The sequence below is a fragment of the Neovison vison genome, chromosome 2 (genome assembly GCF_020171115.1).
Source record: "Neovison vison isolate M4711 chromosome 2, ASM_NN_V1, whole genome shotgun sequence".
Lineage (NCBI taxonomy): Eukaryota > Metazoa > Chordata > Mammalia > Carnivora > Mustelidae > Neogale > Neogale vison.
In genome coordinates, this window is record NC_058092.1 from 55006397 (window position 1) to 55023170 (window position 16774).

Genomic DNA, 16774 nt, shown 5'->3' on the forward strand with positions numbered 1-16774 from the left:
ATAATCCTCACAAAGAGCCCTCTTGAGGAGATAGAATTATACTCACCTTACAGATCATTATATAAGAGATCATGAGTTATGGTAATAGTCATGAAGATGAGGACTTGAGAAAGTCTCAAAAAGTATCTCCTTTGCATGTCAGGAGACCAACTTGCCTCATCTCTACTTGGAACAATCCAGCTGAAAGGAAAGTCATGAGTGCAATGATCTGGAGAAGTCTTCTAACTGTGACACAAGCATTAGCCAAGGCCTCCCTGGATTTTGAGATCTAGGTAGAGATCGCATAGCCTCTCACTTGACCATCTAGGAGAGCCTTACTCTCAGTCATTTGCCCGTTCTGTGGGCATTACACTCACATGGGCAGCTCCCCTGAGTGTAAAAACTGCCTCTATTCCTTTGGGAGTCAGTACCCCCGGCCAACATTTCAAAGGTTTCCATAAAAATCCAAACACGTGTTTTAGGGTTTAATAGACTTTGCAGAGTGTTGGGGAAGGGGAAGGTGGGAAGGTGTGGATAAGGAGAGAATGTATGATGAAGCACACAGCATGCCACCATTTGACTTATCCTCCCTCCCTCCTTTCCCCCTTTTGAAACTCTCATCTCCTCTTATGCAATCTCCTGGTCCTCTTCACCAAAGTGGCCCCAGCCAACTCCCAGAACTTGAGAGGCTTAGATTGGCCTCAAGTGAGGCTATCAACGTGCTTTCCTGTGCAAATGTTCTTGTATCTATTGCTGAAAGAATAAAAATCTCTCCCTTTGGTGATATAACCATGACAACTGCCCTAAAATGGAGCAGGCTGCCCTTGAAAATAGGGTGATTGATTTCTTTTTGTAAACCAAACAGATAGAGAGCCATTTAGGGGCACATGGGAGAAGGATTAAATGGATGGGTATGCCAAACTACTTTTAAGATCCTTCCAGCCCAGAGAATCTTTAGTGAAAGAGTTCTGAGCACGCCCAGACTGATAGCAGACAAATCGGGACTGGAGTCCATGCTGCATGTGTGCAGGAGTACGGGTGGATAATTTACCCCCTCAACCACCCCTGGCCCACATCTGTAGACTACAAGTGATAATAAGGGACAAAATGTTTCTGTTATTTAGCACAATGCCACAGTGTCATTCATTAACAATGCTCTTACTGCATGGCGAGGGCACCATACAAGAAGACTGCCGGCATGATCTTTATTTTATTGTCATTGTGTTGTTTGGCAGGTTGTCCAAGTCTAAGAGGCAGCAGAATCTAATAAATAGAGTACCCAATTAAGAGTCAAAGGAAGTAAACTCCAGCACCACGCTTGGTACGTAAGATCTGTTCAAGATACCATTTGACTGCTCTGGGCCTTGTTTTCTTCACCTGAAACTGCGACATGATGACCACGATCCTCTTTGACGACCTCAGCTGTCATGAGAGTTACATGAAAAGATGAAGGTATCCATGCTTTGAAATTTTTAATTACCTTAAAGATCAGTTAACATGGCAATATTTGCCAGATGTGCCTTAGATGCCTATCACATTCATTGGTTCTCTTTTTTTTAATTGACATACATATGACATTTGTATTGATATACAATATGATATTTATTTCAGGTTTACAACATATTGGTTCAACAATTCTGTGTGATAGGCAGCTCACCATGGTAAGTGTGGTCAACATATGTCACCACAACGTTATTACAATATTATTGACTATATTTCCCATGCTCTGCTTTTCATGTCCATGACTTACTCATTTTGTAACTGGAAATGTGGATCTCTTAGTCTCTTTTATCTATTTTTCTCATACCCCATCCCAAACTTTCTGAGTCCTCCTCTCCCCAGTGCTTTTGTATTGTCCCCAGTTTTTGTGGGACTCACCAACTTATTCATGCTCCTAGAGAAATAACGCCAAATCTCCACCCTCAATCCCTCTACCTCCTGCCCCTGAGGGCCTACTGTTCCATAGCCCTACTGCCTGTCCGTTTAAGAATTTATCAATGACTTTGTAAGCTACCTTTCTTTGAAAGTATATTTATATTTTTAGTAGAAGTCTTCTAGAGACATTGTCCCACAAACCAACAATAAGATAAGAATAGTGGAATTAACTTCAGAGGAAACGGACATGATAGTGTCTGTGCAATTTAAAACAGCCTGCTTTGTCTACAGATGGGCCAAGTCTGCTCTGCTTTGTGTCCTGTTACAGCATCTACCCCCAGCCCTGTAGAGCAGACACCTGTATCCTCGGAACAGATTTCATTCTATACCAAATTGCCTCTCCTGTATGGCCTGAGGCAGAAGCATGGACAAGATGACCTCAAGCCTTCCCTTCCAATTCTTGGAATTAAATATCAAAGAGATTGCAGGCAAAGCAATTGCAACCTTTTCTTATTACTTCAACAACAAACATTTGCTAAATCTCTCCAGTAAACCAGGCACTATGTCAGAATCAGAACACATGAAACTCTGAACATGCAACATAGCCCCGAACTGAATACTAATCTCTTTCCATGAAACTAAATAAAGGTACCATTAACTCCTAATATTCCAAAGGAAAAAAAAAACACACACAAAAAACTTTTCACATGCAGTTTCTCATTTGTTCTTCAGATAACTCTGTGATCAAATAACTGATATTCCCATTTAACATAGGAGGCCATCTGAGGCTGTGCAGGTTTGAGGGATTTGCTTAATGTCAAAGAATCACCTAGTGGTGGCTCTGAAATTTGAGAGGGCAGGAACTTTAGGGAACATAAGCCTATTTTCCTTAGTCTGTGTCATCCGTCTTTGAGACCTGGTTAAATGACTAGTGCAAACCAAAAAAGAGGTATTACATGATCAACTCACCCTAGTCCATCTGATGTATCAGATGTCTCTACCCTTATGTCCTTGCTCCCTATGTTGTAGATGCCGGGCGAAGGCAAATGCAAAGACAAGAGTGGATTTGCATGCTCCCAAAAGGCCTCATAGACCTTGAAGGCTGCGTCACCTGTTTGAGTCATGATCTTTCTCTTTATCAGAAGGGCCTGACTTCACAGCACATTTCAGAACTAGAGTGGGAGAGTTATGCACAAAACCAGAAGTCTAGTATTAGAATAGTCTTGAAGTCTCTAGGCTTTTTGGATAGGGACAATAATTTGATCAGAGGACTTCAGCTCTTCATTTGGGTCCAAAGAGGACTGTAGCTATCTACAGTTTCCATGACAACCACCTTTTTCTCAGTAAGCAGATCTGCCCCAAGTACAATGGAAGTTGTAATCAGTTCTTAATAAATGTTCACAAATGACTAATCAATGACTGGAAATAACATCTCCCTTCTCCTGTATACACTTAATCATTCCCAACAGTGAGTTCATAAGGGCTTCTTTTGCATTAGAAGGAAATTTACTCTAGTATTCACGGAAGCTGACAGAAGTAGATTTAGATAAACATTCTCTAAGCCATTAATAGTTCCACCCTTTCTAAAAATAACCTTTAACTCGAATTTCTCCAGGCTAAATCAGCTTGGGTATCAACAACTCTGTATCAGAAAAGCATTTCGGGGTGCCTGGGTGGCTCAGTCATTAAATGTCTGCCTTTGGCTCAGATCATGATCCCAGAATCCTGGGATTGAGCCCCGCATTGGGCTCCCTGCTCTGAGGGAAGCCTGCTTCTCCCTCTCTCACTCTCTGTGCTCGTGTCCCTCTCTCACTGTCTCTCTCTCTGTCAAATAAATAGATAAAATCTTCAAAAAAAAAAAAAAAAGCCCCAAAACAAAAACAAAACAACCCCAGCATTTCTTGGGCTCTTCTCCCACCTGCCATGGCAATAATTCTGGCCACCTCCAATGCCTCTTTGCTCATTCTGCGAGTCCCTAGAAGTGGCCACCTTCAGCGGCTCTCTTGGCTACCATTGTCCTCTTTTCTCATTAAGCCTTGTAGCAGTGATGTCTTCTGTCATGGCCAATGCCAACAAGACTCCGTGACATGACTTTCCTGCTGGAGCCTGGTGACATCTCCATTCCAGATGCAAGCTGACTTTGGCTCTGGTGGTATTCATTCATGTGGATATGCCATTTTGAGGCCAAACCACCTGCTTTCCATATGTGTTTGGAACTATATCCTAGGATAAGTACAACTGAAACTATCAAGATGGGATCTCTGCTACAAAGCTAAAGCAAGCAACTGCATTGGCCTTTTTTCCAGATAAAGTGGAATTTGCCTAGATTTGATGATCCGGTGATGATAAGTATGCTGGCAACATTTGGTTTGCTTTTATTTCTGGTATAGTTAAACTAATCCTACTCCTCATTCATTAGATGCCTGGAAGGAGAATTGAGCTCATTTTCTCCCTCCTCTGGGAAAAGGAAGAAAAAGTAGAAACATGGGGCACAGTCCCTTGATGGATCTGAGTGACATAATTTCTCTACCAGAAGTTGAGACGCATGTCTGACAAGTGAGTTTATAAGGGTAATAGAACAGATGATTTGAAATGAACATTTATTAAGATGCTGAATTTGTTTGTTATTTCCTGCCTTACTCCATATAGCAGTTAATATAGCTGTCAGGGATATTTAAAAACAGCAAAGAATCTTAAACAAGAAGCACATATAAATAAAAAGGACAAACATGACTGAGGCATAAAATAGACTTGGAATGAGGGTCATACAAAAATACCACTCACGAGGCTCTACATTTCCCAGTAAAGACACATAAAAAGAAGCCTGATCAGTTATGGGATTCCTAGATTTCTCAGGATTCATTTTAAGTTTCTCAAGAAAAGATAGCTATTTTTGATATCAAATAAAAATAAATTGCTCCCAAGTGGATGGATAAAATGAGCTCCATGAATAATTTTAGAAAATGCAGTCCACAAAACCCAAGAAAGCATCCAACGGGCAGAGGGTGATTCTAAGTACAGAAAGGGAGGATGAAAGGAGTCCCCGCCAGAACGGGAGGCTTTTGCCCTCTTTTCCTCACTCCCCTGCTGGCCTTTCCCTTTCCTGTGTTTTGCTCTATCTGGCACTCCTCTTTCTACTCGTTTTTTCTCAGTGGCTCTATCCCTCTGTCAGCCTCTCTCTCTCCCCTTCAGTAAAGTTGTTTCCTCTTCCTGTCCTAAAACTCAAAAAAAAAAAAAAAAAACCAAAACATTGTCCAAGGGCTTTGAACCAGACCTATGTTTCAGCCTAATCTCTATCCCCAAACATCTATTCAATATTTAGCAAGTGTTTCTTTTTTTTTTTTTTCCAATTTATTTATTTTCAGAAAAACAGTATTCATTATTTTTTTCACCACACCCAGTGCTCCATGCAAGCCGTGCCCTCTATAATACCCACCACCTGGTACCCCAACCTCCCACCCCCCCGCCACTTCAAACCCCTCAGATTGTTTTTCAGAGTCCATAGTCTCTCATGGTTCACCTCCCCTTCCAATTTACCCAAAAGCACATACCCTCCCCAATGTCCATAACCCTACCCCCCTTCTCCCAACCCCCCTCCCCCCAGCAACCCACAGTTTGTTTCGTGAGATTAAGAGTCACTTATGGTTTGTCTCCCTCCCTATCCCATCTTGTTTCATGGATTCTTCTCCTACCCACTTAAGCCCCCATGTTGCATCACCACTCCCTCATATCAGGGAGATCATATGATAGTTGTCTTTCTCCGCTTGACTTCTTTCGCTAAGCATGATACGCTCTAGTTCCATCCATGTTGTCGCAAATGGCAAGATTTCGTTTCTTTTGATGGCTGCATAGTATTCCATTGTGTATATATACCACATCTTCTTGATCCATTCATCTGTTGATGGACATCTAGGTTCTTTCCATAGTTTGGCTATTGTGGACATTGCTGCTATAAACATTCGGGTGCACGTGCCCCTTTGGATCACTACGTTTGTATCTTTAGGGTAAATTCCCAGTAGTGCAATTGCTGGGTCATAGGGCAGTTCTATTTTCAACATTTTGAGGAACCTCCATACTGTTTTCCAGAGTGGTTGCACCAGCTTGCATTCCCACCAACAGTGTAGGAGGGTTCCCCTTTCTCCGCATCCTCGCCAGCATCTGTCATTTCCTGACTTGTTGATTTTAGCCATTCTGACTGGTGTGAGGTGATATCTCATTGTGGTTTTGATTTGTATTTCCCTGATGCCGAGTGATATGGAGCACTTTTTCATGTGTCTGTTGGCCATCTGGATGTCTTCTTGGCAGAAACGTCTGTTCATGTCCTCTGCCCATTTCTTGATTGGATTATTTGTTCTTTGGGTGTTGAGTTTGTTAAGTTCTTTATAGATTTTGGACACTAGTCCTTTATCTGATATGTCGTTTGCAAATATCTTCTCCCATTCTGTCAGTTGTCTTTTGGTTTTGTTAACTGTTTCCTTTGCTGTGCAAAAGCTTTTGATTTTGATGAAATCCCAAAAGTTCATTTTTGCCCTTGCTTCCCTTGCCTTTGGCGATGTTCCTAGGAAGATGTTGCTGCGGCTGAGGTCGAAGAGGTTGCTGCCTGTGTTCTCCTCAAGGATTTTGATGGATTCCTTTCTCACATTGAGGTCCTTAATCCATTTTGAATCTATTTTTGTGTGTGGTGTAAGGAAATGGTCCAATTTCATTTTTCTGCACGTGGCTGTCCAATTTTCCCAACACCATTTATTGAAGAGGCTGTCTTTTTTCCATTGGACATTCTTTCCTGCTTTGTCGAAGATTAGTTGACCATAGAGTTGAGGGTCTATTTCTGGGCTCTCTATTCTGTTCCATTGGTCTATGTGTCTGTTTTTGTGCCAGTACCATGCTGTCTTGATGATGACAGCTTTGTAATAAAGCTTGAAGTCCGGAATTGTGATGCCACCAACTTTGGCTTGGTTTTTCAATATCCCTTTGGCTATTCGAGGTCTTTTCTGGTTCCATATAAATTTTAAAATTATTTGTTCCATTTCTTTGAAAAAGATGGATGGTACTTTGATAGGAATTGCATTAAATGTGTAGATTGCTTTAGGTAGCATAGACATTTTCACGATATTTATTCTTCCAATCCAGGATTTAGCAAGTGTTTCTTGAACTCTATCTTAGGTAATCCAATCTTGTCTCAAGACTTTAGGGGCACCTGGGTGGCTCAGTCGTTAAGTGTCTGCCTTCTGCTCAGGTCATGATCCCAGAGTTCTGGGATCGAGCCCCGCAGTGGGCTCCCTGCTCAGTGGGAAGTCTGCTTCTCTCTGTCTCACTCCACCTCCTTGGGTTCCCTATCTCGCTCTCTCTCTGTCAATTAAATAAATAAGTAAAATCTTAAAAAAAAAAAAAAAAGACTTGAAACATCACCTATATACCCACGTCTCCCAAGCTCACACATCTGATCCTGACCTCTCTCCTGGCATCCCAACTTGTATATCCAATGCCTCCGAACATCCATCCCCACTCAAATGTCGATAAACCTCTCAAAGTGTCCATGTCCAAAGTTCCATGAAGTCTAGGTTTTTCTTCCAAAGCTTCTTCTGCCCCAATCTACTGCATCGCAGGAAATGGATCTCCATTTACCCAGCTACTCAAGTCAGTTTTCTTTTCCTGCTCCAACTGAAGACATTATGAAGTTTTTCTGCTCTAGCTTGGAAGCAGACCCCCAAGCCCCGCCACTTTTTCTATCCCCATATCATCAGCCCAGTGCAATTCTCTCTCCTCTGTTCTACTGCTAAAAAACCCTACACAATTTCCCTGTTTTGAATCTAGCCCTGCTCGCAGGCTGATCTCCACACAGCCTCTGCAGTAATTTAGTTACAACTAAATCAGATCCTGGCACTTTCTTGTTCAAAACTCTCCAATGCTGCCCTGTCTTGAATAAAACCTAAATTTCCTATTAGGGAGTGGGTTCATGATTGAACTGGCCCTGACTTTCTCTGAACTCATCATTAAGCACTTTCCCCTTAGACATTGTGCTCTAGCCTTACTGGCCTTATTGCTCCCAGAACAGGCCAAGCTAATTCCCACAGAGGGACTTTGCACTGGCTATTCCCACCACCTGTGCGTGGTCCCCCAGATCTTCTTAAGGGTCATCCTCTCCTTCATTTTGGTGTGTCAAATGCCATCCCTTCAAAGAGGTCTTCCTCGTCACCCTGCCCCATTACTCTCTATCCCCTCCTTTGCTTTTACTCCACAGCTCTTACTGTATTGAGTTACTTTATATGCTTGTTTATTTGTTGAATGTCTGATTCCTTAGGCAGACTGTGAATTGCCGGAGGCCGTCTTGCCTGCCTTGTTCCCACGGTACCCTGGGCACCTAGTGATGGTGCTTGGCACCTTAGACAAATTCAAAGCATTGTTGTTGACTGAAAGCTCGAATGTGCCAGACACATAGTGGACCTGGAGTGTCTATTAAATGAATGAATTAACATAACAGGTGCTGGAGACACAACAGGGCATAAGACTGGCAGGTCTGTATGTTCATGGCTTTTAGCCAAAAAGGCAGTCATTATATTTAAGAACAATAAAATGAGAAGACTGTTATGATAGAGGAAGTTCAGGGAAGTAACAGAGACCTCTAATACAATCTGCTATAGAATTTAAGACCTTCGATGCATGGCCTTAAAAGCTAACCTCTCCAGGGCCTAGAGTCTGTCCGCATGCAAAGGTATTTTCAGATTTAGTATTATCGGTTGTGTGGTTTTTGCAAGGAAGAAAGGGAATGCAGGTAAAATGCCTGGCACATAGTAAATGCTCAGTAAGTTTCAGCTACTATTGCTGTTATAGTAACATCTGTTCTACTTCATGGAACCCCTCAACATCTTTTGAACTACCTTCCTACATTTTTTTGGCTATGTTAATTCATTCAGTTAATAACTTTGAATTCTGTTATGTTAATTCATTCAGTTAATAACTTTGAATTCTGCTGTGCCGAGTTAGAAGGGCAAAGTCTCTTTCCTAGCCTTTTGTGAAGCCCGGAGGTCTGTAGTTAAAGTTGTGCTCCCCCCTCCCTGCCTGCAATTTCAAGCTCTCTGATTAGATCCAGAGCAAGGTGTTGGTGCAGACACCCCATTAACATCATCTTTTAATGAAAAGGGTGTCCGGAGTGTCCCACTTTGAGGGACAGTATTGGCTGAGAGTCAGACATTCTCAGGCTGGCATCATCAATGTGAGCCAAGGTATTTGTTTCCAGTAGTGACAGCGGTGGGAATACCTCATCCACAAAGGGTCTGGGATGTTGTTTCTAGTTGAATAGCCTATAACCCTGATTCCCTGGTTCTCCTTGCAGATTCTGCAAGTTCCTGAAGATTCTTAATCAATTCCCTTTCTGCTTAAATTAGTTAGGGTGAGCTCTGTGTTTGCCACTAAGAACCCAAGTGACTTATAGATCATCTGAATTAAGTGCTGTGCCTACCATATTGATTGTTGATCAAGGGCTTGTTTAGGTCAAAAGTATCAAGGAAGGGACCTTAGGGTAAGGGATCATTACTACCTCAAAGGCCACGTCTCCACACAGACTTTCCCGATGGCAGCTGGAGGGACTCCCTCCCTCCCCTGCCTCCCACCTGGTTGATGCTGCTTATTTTTTTTTAAAAGATTTTATTTATTCATTTGACAGAGAGAAATCACAAGTAGGCAGAGAGGCAGGCAGAGAGAGAGAGAGGGAAGCAGGCTCCCCGCTGAGCAGAGAGCCTGATGCGGGACTCGATCCCAGGACTCTGAGATCATGACCCGAGCCGAAGGCAGCGGCCTAACCCACTGAGCCACCCAGGTGCCCCGCTTATTAACCCTTGTCATGATCTCCTGGCCTGGGACATATTACAGTCTGTGTCTCATTCTTATCTTCCCTTCCAGTCTGCATTCATTCAGCTTTCACCGAGTGCCTATTATGTGTCCGACACTAAGGACATAGCTCACTTCCAAAGAATTTACAGTCTCCCCAGACGATGAGCCTGTAAGCAACAACTGAGAGGCTCTGGGATGTTAGGTCAGCAGGATGTTAGGTTAACAGGAGAATGCAATGGCTGCGTGCCTCAGCTTCGGGATCAGACTGACCTAGGTGCAAATTCCAGTTCTGACACTCACTGGTGATTTTTGCGAAAGTATTTCATCTCTGATGCTTCAATGTCCTCACCCATAAAATAAAGTTCATCATTACTAATAGCGTGGATGTGAAAATCACATACAACTCATATATGAAATCCCAAAGATTGTCTGATTCTTTGAGAGGTTTAATACATGCCATTATTACAAACAATAACAAGCATGTCTGAGGATGTCAGGAAATCCTTCACAGAGGGAAACAGGCTTATTACTTAAAGGAAGCATTCTTAATCGGAGCAGGCAGGTGCACCTATTCAGGCTGTTTCTTAGTCAACAATTCTTCATTTTAAAAAATGGTTTCTTATAACATCCTGGGATGAGGAGTATCCTGTTTTGGTTCTTCTATTTTGCAAACAGAGAAAAATGTCAGAAGTTAATTAACTCCTTCAAGTGTGTATTCGTTTCATTGCTTAACTAGCGAAGGCTTTCTGCGAGGGAAGACTGGGCAGTAAATCTGATTGGGTACCCCCTCTGGGCGAAGGCTTTCAGAAAACCCAGAAACGTGCAACCACTAACAGACATCGCGGTGCTTGAGGTGAAGCTACTGAAATAAAGAAACACAGGGTGTACGCAGAAAACTTAGAGTGGTCATTTTGTGGTATTGAGCTAGAGTTACAGGAATAAAGAAGAGCTCACAGGCCAGAGGGCTGGTCCAAGAAGACATCATAAAGGAGGTAAACTTTAAAGCTGGGCTTCAAAAATGTATAGAATTTAGACAGTGGGTATGGAAGGGTCAAGGGAAGAGGATCAGAAAGCAGACAAGCTAGCAACAAAGGGCGTGGTGGTAAAGACACATGCTCATGCAGGAGGCCTCAAACAGCCAGACTCTGCTGTTTTCTCTGCTGCAGAAAGTTCTTAGGAGGGATTTAGAGAAGAGAAGGAGTTGGGAACAATTGCTAGATCAAGGAGTTTGGAGTTCACCCTACAGACAACTAACAGCCATTGCATGGTTTTGATGAGAAGAGTTTAGGAATGTAAGCAGACTGTCACAGGAGAGCGCGAAGGGTAGAATACCAGAGGCAGAAACTCAAATCAGAAGTCACTGCCAGCATCCTGACCTAAAATTGGCGTTGCTGTGGGATTGAAAGGAAAAGGTGAATGAAGCAGGCATTTGGCCTGAATAATCACCAGCACTTAGTGATTAGCTAGCTACAATGGGGGATGAAGGATCCACACAGCACAAACTAGAGGGACCCTCAGCCCTGCAGTATTTCTGAAAGTGTTGTCGATAGACAACCTCTAGCAGAATCACTTAGGGTGCTTGTTAAAAATTCCTGTGTCTTATTTCAACCTACTAAATAAGAATCATGGGGACCAGGAGCCCTACAAGCATGCATTTTAATAAGCTCCCCCAAGCGATTCTTAATGCCTGTTACAAGTTTGAGACTACCTGCCTTAGAGATTATTTGACCAACTGTATTTGTTTTCAAGATGGGAAACAAGGGTTCAAAGAGGTCACATAACTTTCCCAAGGTCACACAGCTATCTGGAACTAGGATGAGGGCCTCTAACTCACAGGCTTGACTTGTTCTGCCATGCCCTGTGAGATTGATATCTGATGGTTGGGTGTTGCAAGGAAGGCACTGTTTGCTCACTTTCAAAGTAGTGAGGCAGAAAAACTGGAACTAAAATCTAGTGGATGCAGATGTGGTTGGTTTGAAATTCCAGCAAGTTCATGTTGACCTGCTATGGCCCACAGGACCATCCCCCATGGAGGCTGTTGCTGTTGGCCATGCTCTCACTGTGGCTTGACTCTCAAACTCTGAGCATGTGGGCTCAAGGGACTATCCAGGTCCTGAGGACCTCCTCAGAGTGGCCCTAACACATGATCATCTGGGGGAGATGGCTCCACACAGCCAATCCTGGCTCTCAGAGGGAGAGTAGTTAGGAATATTTCTTGACTTATTTCCCCAGATGTAGCAAGATTTATAGGACTTCGGTTACCTGCTCTGAGTGTCATCCTCTTTGATAAGCCATGTTATTCGGAACACTTGTAATGAATTTGGAGAAAGAAGATCTGGGTTAAAGTCCTTTCCCAGCTGTGTAATTTGGGCCAATTATGATATATTGTTACTAAGAGACTGACAAGGCCAATCCCCCTATTTTATAGGTTAAAAAAAAACAAAACAAAACTCAGTAGCTCAGAAGAAAAAAATAATTTGTTCAAAGTTACACAATAAATTCATTCTCTTAATCTGCATTTTCTTAAAATGTCTATCAATAGATGTATGGATATGGAAGATGTAGTATACACGTGTGTACACACACATACACACACACAGAGGAATATTATGCAGTAATAGAAAGGTGAATTCCTGCTATTTGAAACAACATGGATGGACCTAAAGGATATTATGCTAAGTGAAATAAGTTAAATTGAGAAACACAAACACATGCCCAAGTGGAATCCTTAAAAATGAATAAATTAAAAAAAATAGAATTAGATCTATAAATACAGAGAACAAACTAATAGTTTCCAGAAGGGAGGTTGGGGGGGATGAGAAAAATGGCTGACAGGCAGTGGGAAATACAGGCTTCCAGTTATAGAATGAATAAGTCATGGGAATAAAAGGTACAGCATAGAGAAAGTAGTCAGTGATTTTAATAGTGATGTATCAAGATAGCAGGTAACTACACTTGTGATGAAAATAGCACAATGTATGAACTTGTTAAACCACAAAGTTGTACACCTAAAACTAATGTAGTGTTGTGTCTCAACTATACTCAAATAAAAATAAATAGACAAATATTTTTAAAAAATCAACACTACATTGCTCATTAAGCTCTTATGAGGATCAAATATAAAAATACCTCACAGTATTTGATGTGAATGCCAGGCACTCTTAATTTTTTCTTTCTACATTGTAAATTGGGGGGGGGTAATAGCTCAGGGGTAGAGCATTTGACTGCACATTGTAAATTGGTAGCAATCATTCACACACGCGCGCACACACACACACACTCACTATAACACATGTTATAATATGACACACACACAGACACACATAAGACTCATGTAAAAGATCTTTGAGAAGAAAAGGATAAAGGGTTATCTCAGGGTGAAAACGTGTTTATGACGCCGTAACGATCTTATGGCGTGACCTTATGGATGCTATCATGTGGTTTCCTAGGCCAACACTTCTACTGTAACTGGTGAGAGATGCTCCAACCCCTCTGCACCCTATGTTCAGAAGACAGCCATGAGCACACTATGTCCAACCACCTGACCTCTTCTGAGGACAGAGAATAGAGGTCTAGCACAAGTGGGTCAAATTAGGTTGTCCAAAACAAGGGAAGCCTTAGCAGATATTTGGATTTTCTGCAAGTAAACTAATTTGTTATTTCTAACTCTTACCTATTGGTAGTAGCCTTTGGATCACTACTAGGTCACCACGATCTAGTGTTTAGCGCAAGACTCAATCAAAGAACTTATATGGAATATAATGAAATACTGCCTCATGCTTCCTACTGCGAATCTTCACACTTCTCTCTTCTTGCTTCGACTTTCTTCACAAAGATATAGCAGCAAAATATACCCATTCTTAAAGTTTTATTTTTATGCACACCAAAGCCTAAGAAACACTGCCCTTCCTGTGGTACAAGCCCATGTTTATGACTAGCAGGCTAGGCACATGAGGAATTTGTGGTGAATGAGTCAGTGGGAGGAAGGAAGAAAAGGGGAGAAAAATAAGGACAAGAAATGAAGGATCTGCCTAGTTGTGGTGCCAGGAGCCTGTAGAGTAAAGTTCCGTCCGGTCCCTGCTCTGTCATTAACTTAGTGGGGGACCTGGGATGAGTCACACCTCTTCTCTGGGCTACAGAGTACTCGACTAGGACCAGGCAGGATTCTCCAAGGCAGAGCTTCCCAACCCATGTGCCATATCACAACTGTGTGCCACAAATGGAGTCTAAGCATGCTTTGAATTAGTGAGTCTCTTAACATTCAGAACGTCCTGTGGGATGTGGAGTGGCCGAGGCCTGGGGCTGGATATCTCTAACCAAGAGAAGTGTCATCATAGTTTCTTGAGGGAGTGATCCGAGCAGGGCAGAAGTTCAAGGGCCACCCTCATAGTTCCCAGGGAAGACACAATGAGCTGTATTTACCTTACATAGATCTATCTGATGCCCTGAGTGCAGCCATAAGTTGCTTCATAGCCTGGGTATCTCAGTTGCCAGCTTCAGGGCACACCACGATCCATCCTAGATAAAGTCTGAGGACCAGTACAGAGTAAGTTTCCAGGTGCCCAGGGATTGGAGCTCAGCCCGAGATGCAGACACTTGGGGACGGATCACTGGGGAAATATGGTGGGGCTTTCTAGTCTACCCAGCAATAAACAGTGGCCCAGAATCTTTCTTCTGATCTCGTGCAGCTGATGAACAAGAAACCCACATGAGGATTTCCATGCTAGCTACAGGATAACTGTTTGTATAATGCCTTTGCAATGTATTTAATTAGCCTTTCATTATTATTTTGAAATACAAGATATGTAGAAGTTTGAATTTGAAATACTTTTGTTTTATCATAAGACATTTATACAGTGGTATGTCAGTATAAGAAAAGAATAAACTAGTAGGATTTTTAAATTTCAAAAGTTGCAAAGCCTCAAGTGACTGTGGACAATGGTTTTAAATTTTTATCATCTACTCATACAAATGAAGTCTCTTATTGATAGAGATTGCTAAGGGCTTGGAGTGATCATCATTAAAAGGTTTTGATCAGAGTTGCATGTAGCCTTTTGAACATAATCTATTGGTAAATAGATATGTCAGTGAAAGGAAGTTCAGATGTCTCATTTAAGTTTTTAAATTAATTTTATTTAGAATTTTTATATAAATTTAATAGGTATTATTTTCCTAAAGATTTTGTATTTTATATTTCCTATAAATATGTAAGGCATCATACATTTTTTAACCAAGCTTTGGATAGCTATTTCCAGATTCCATCTCATTTACTCCTTATTCTATTCAAATATTTTCCCTCTCTATGGGTGTAAGAGGTGAGAAAGGTTGGGTACAGTTGTCTAGGGTAGTAGTTTTCAAATGGGGTAATTTGTCTACCCGGGGGACATCTGACAATGTCTGGAGACATTTTTGCTTGTCACCGTAGTGGAGCTATTTACTGCCATCCAGTGAAATGTCAGCGATGTTGCTTAAGGTCCTACAGTACACAGCATGGTCCCCCATAGACAATTATTGGACCCAAAATGACAATAGTGCCAAAGACAGAAACCCTGTTCTAGGGTCTCTCTCACTCTAAAGTTCTATGATTCTGAATTATGATTGTTCTTATTCAGCTGGTAGTCTGACTGGTAATAATGGGTGTGGCTAGGAAGGGCCAGTTCTAACCTCCTAAGTGCATTTCTAACAGTGGACTCAGCTGGCAGGTAAAACACGGGGCTGGGTTTCCTGTACGCTTGTGGAATGAAGCTGTAGGTATTTGCTTGAGATGGTAGGCATTTCCAAGCAGCAGATGTGTGACTTCTACAGACACAACCTCAGCACCCCTATATGAGCATCTTCCCTTCCTCCCCTATCACTCGTTTTCAAGGTCCGTATTCTGGAATTAGCTTTTTTATTCCATTGGACTATGGCCTATCTTACTTGTCAGCAGCTCTCCCCTCCATACTCCAGGCCTCACCGGGACTAGCGTGGCTGAGATGCATCTCTGAAAGACAGAGATTTGCACTGAACAGTTTTTCAGGCCACCCCAATCCCTTCCGCTCCCACCTGCGATTTCTGCGATTTCTTTGGGAGTCAAAGGCATCCTGTGTTTTGGCATGAATGCCCTACTTTCAGGATTACACAAACCTTCACATCTTCCCTCTTTGTTGCCCCCTCCCTGTGTAGTCTTCGCTGCTTTAGCAATGATTCAAGTGAGGAAGGATGCACCTATCGGGACAGCACACTCCTCGATCAGTAGGGCTCCCACCATGCCGTCAGTCAGTTTTTACAACCCATTCACATCTGCCACCTAGTACCAAGAACAGGTTCAATGGGGCATTAGATTCTTTCATTTATCCTGGAATTTAACTGAAAGTGGATAATTCTACCAATACTTGCTCTTGGATGGAGGAAAGATCAATAGGCCCAGGGTCTGTGCCAGGTAAATGCAAGCAAGCCGGTCAGTGACTGGGGGCTCTACTTGTCATCTCTGCAAAAGGGCAGTAGCAGCTGGAAGGCTGCTCAGATTCCTTCCAACGTCAAACAAAAGAAAAAGCACTGAAATTTTGACAAATATATCAGTATTAGGACATGCACGCTTTATGGTATTGACTCACTGCTCATGGTGTCATTTCTACTGAAATGAGGAAGTTGGTTTTTACAGTTGGAGTCAGGAAATCGCTTACATCCTCTGTTAGGGTTCCAGCCCCTGGAAGGCTATGGTTGCTGATGTTACCCATCATAGCACTTAGGTGTTGGAGAAACCAATCCTTTCATTCTCTTAAGGGATCCATAGTAGGTCTCCATTATGCTCTTTCTCTGAGTACCATAATATTTATCTCTATTTTGCAGATGAGAAAATTAAGGACCCGATGGCTAAAGGGAACATTCGAGACAGCCCCCACAGTTTTGAGCAAGGAGGAAGGGGAAGGGCAGCAGGACACGAGGGGCTATGTCCAAAATACTTAAAAAGTCCCCATTCTCAGTTTCATAATTTAAATCCTGAAGTTTTGCTTCTATGACCAACAATGCGACCACTGAAGTCGAATAGTCATTGTTTACCGCCTTCATGTGTGGTGTCACATTATAGACCAAAAGGAAGAGCACAAAT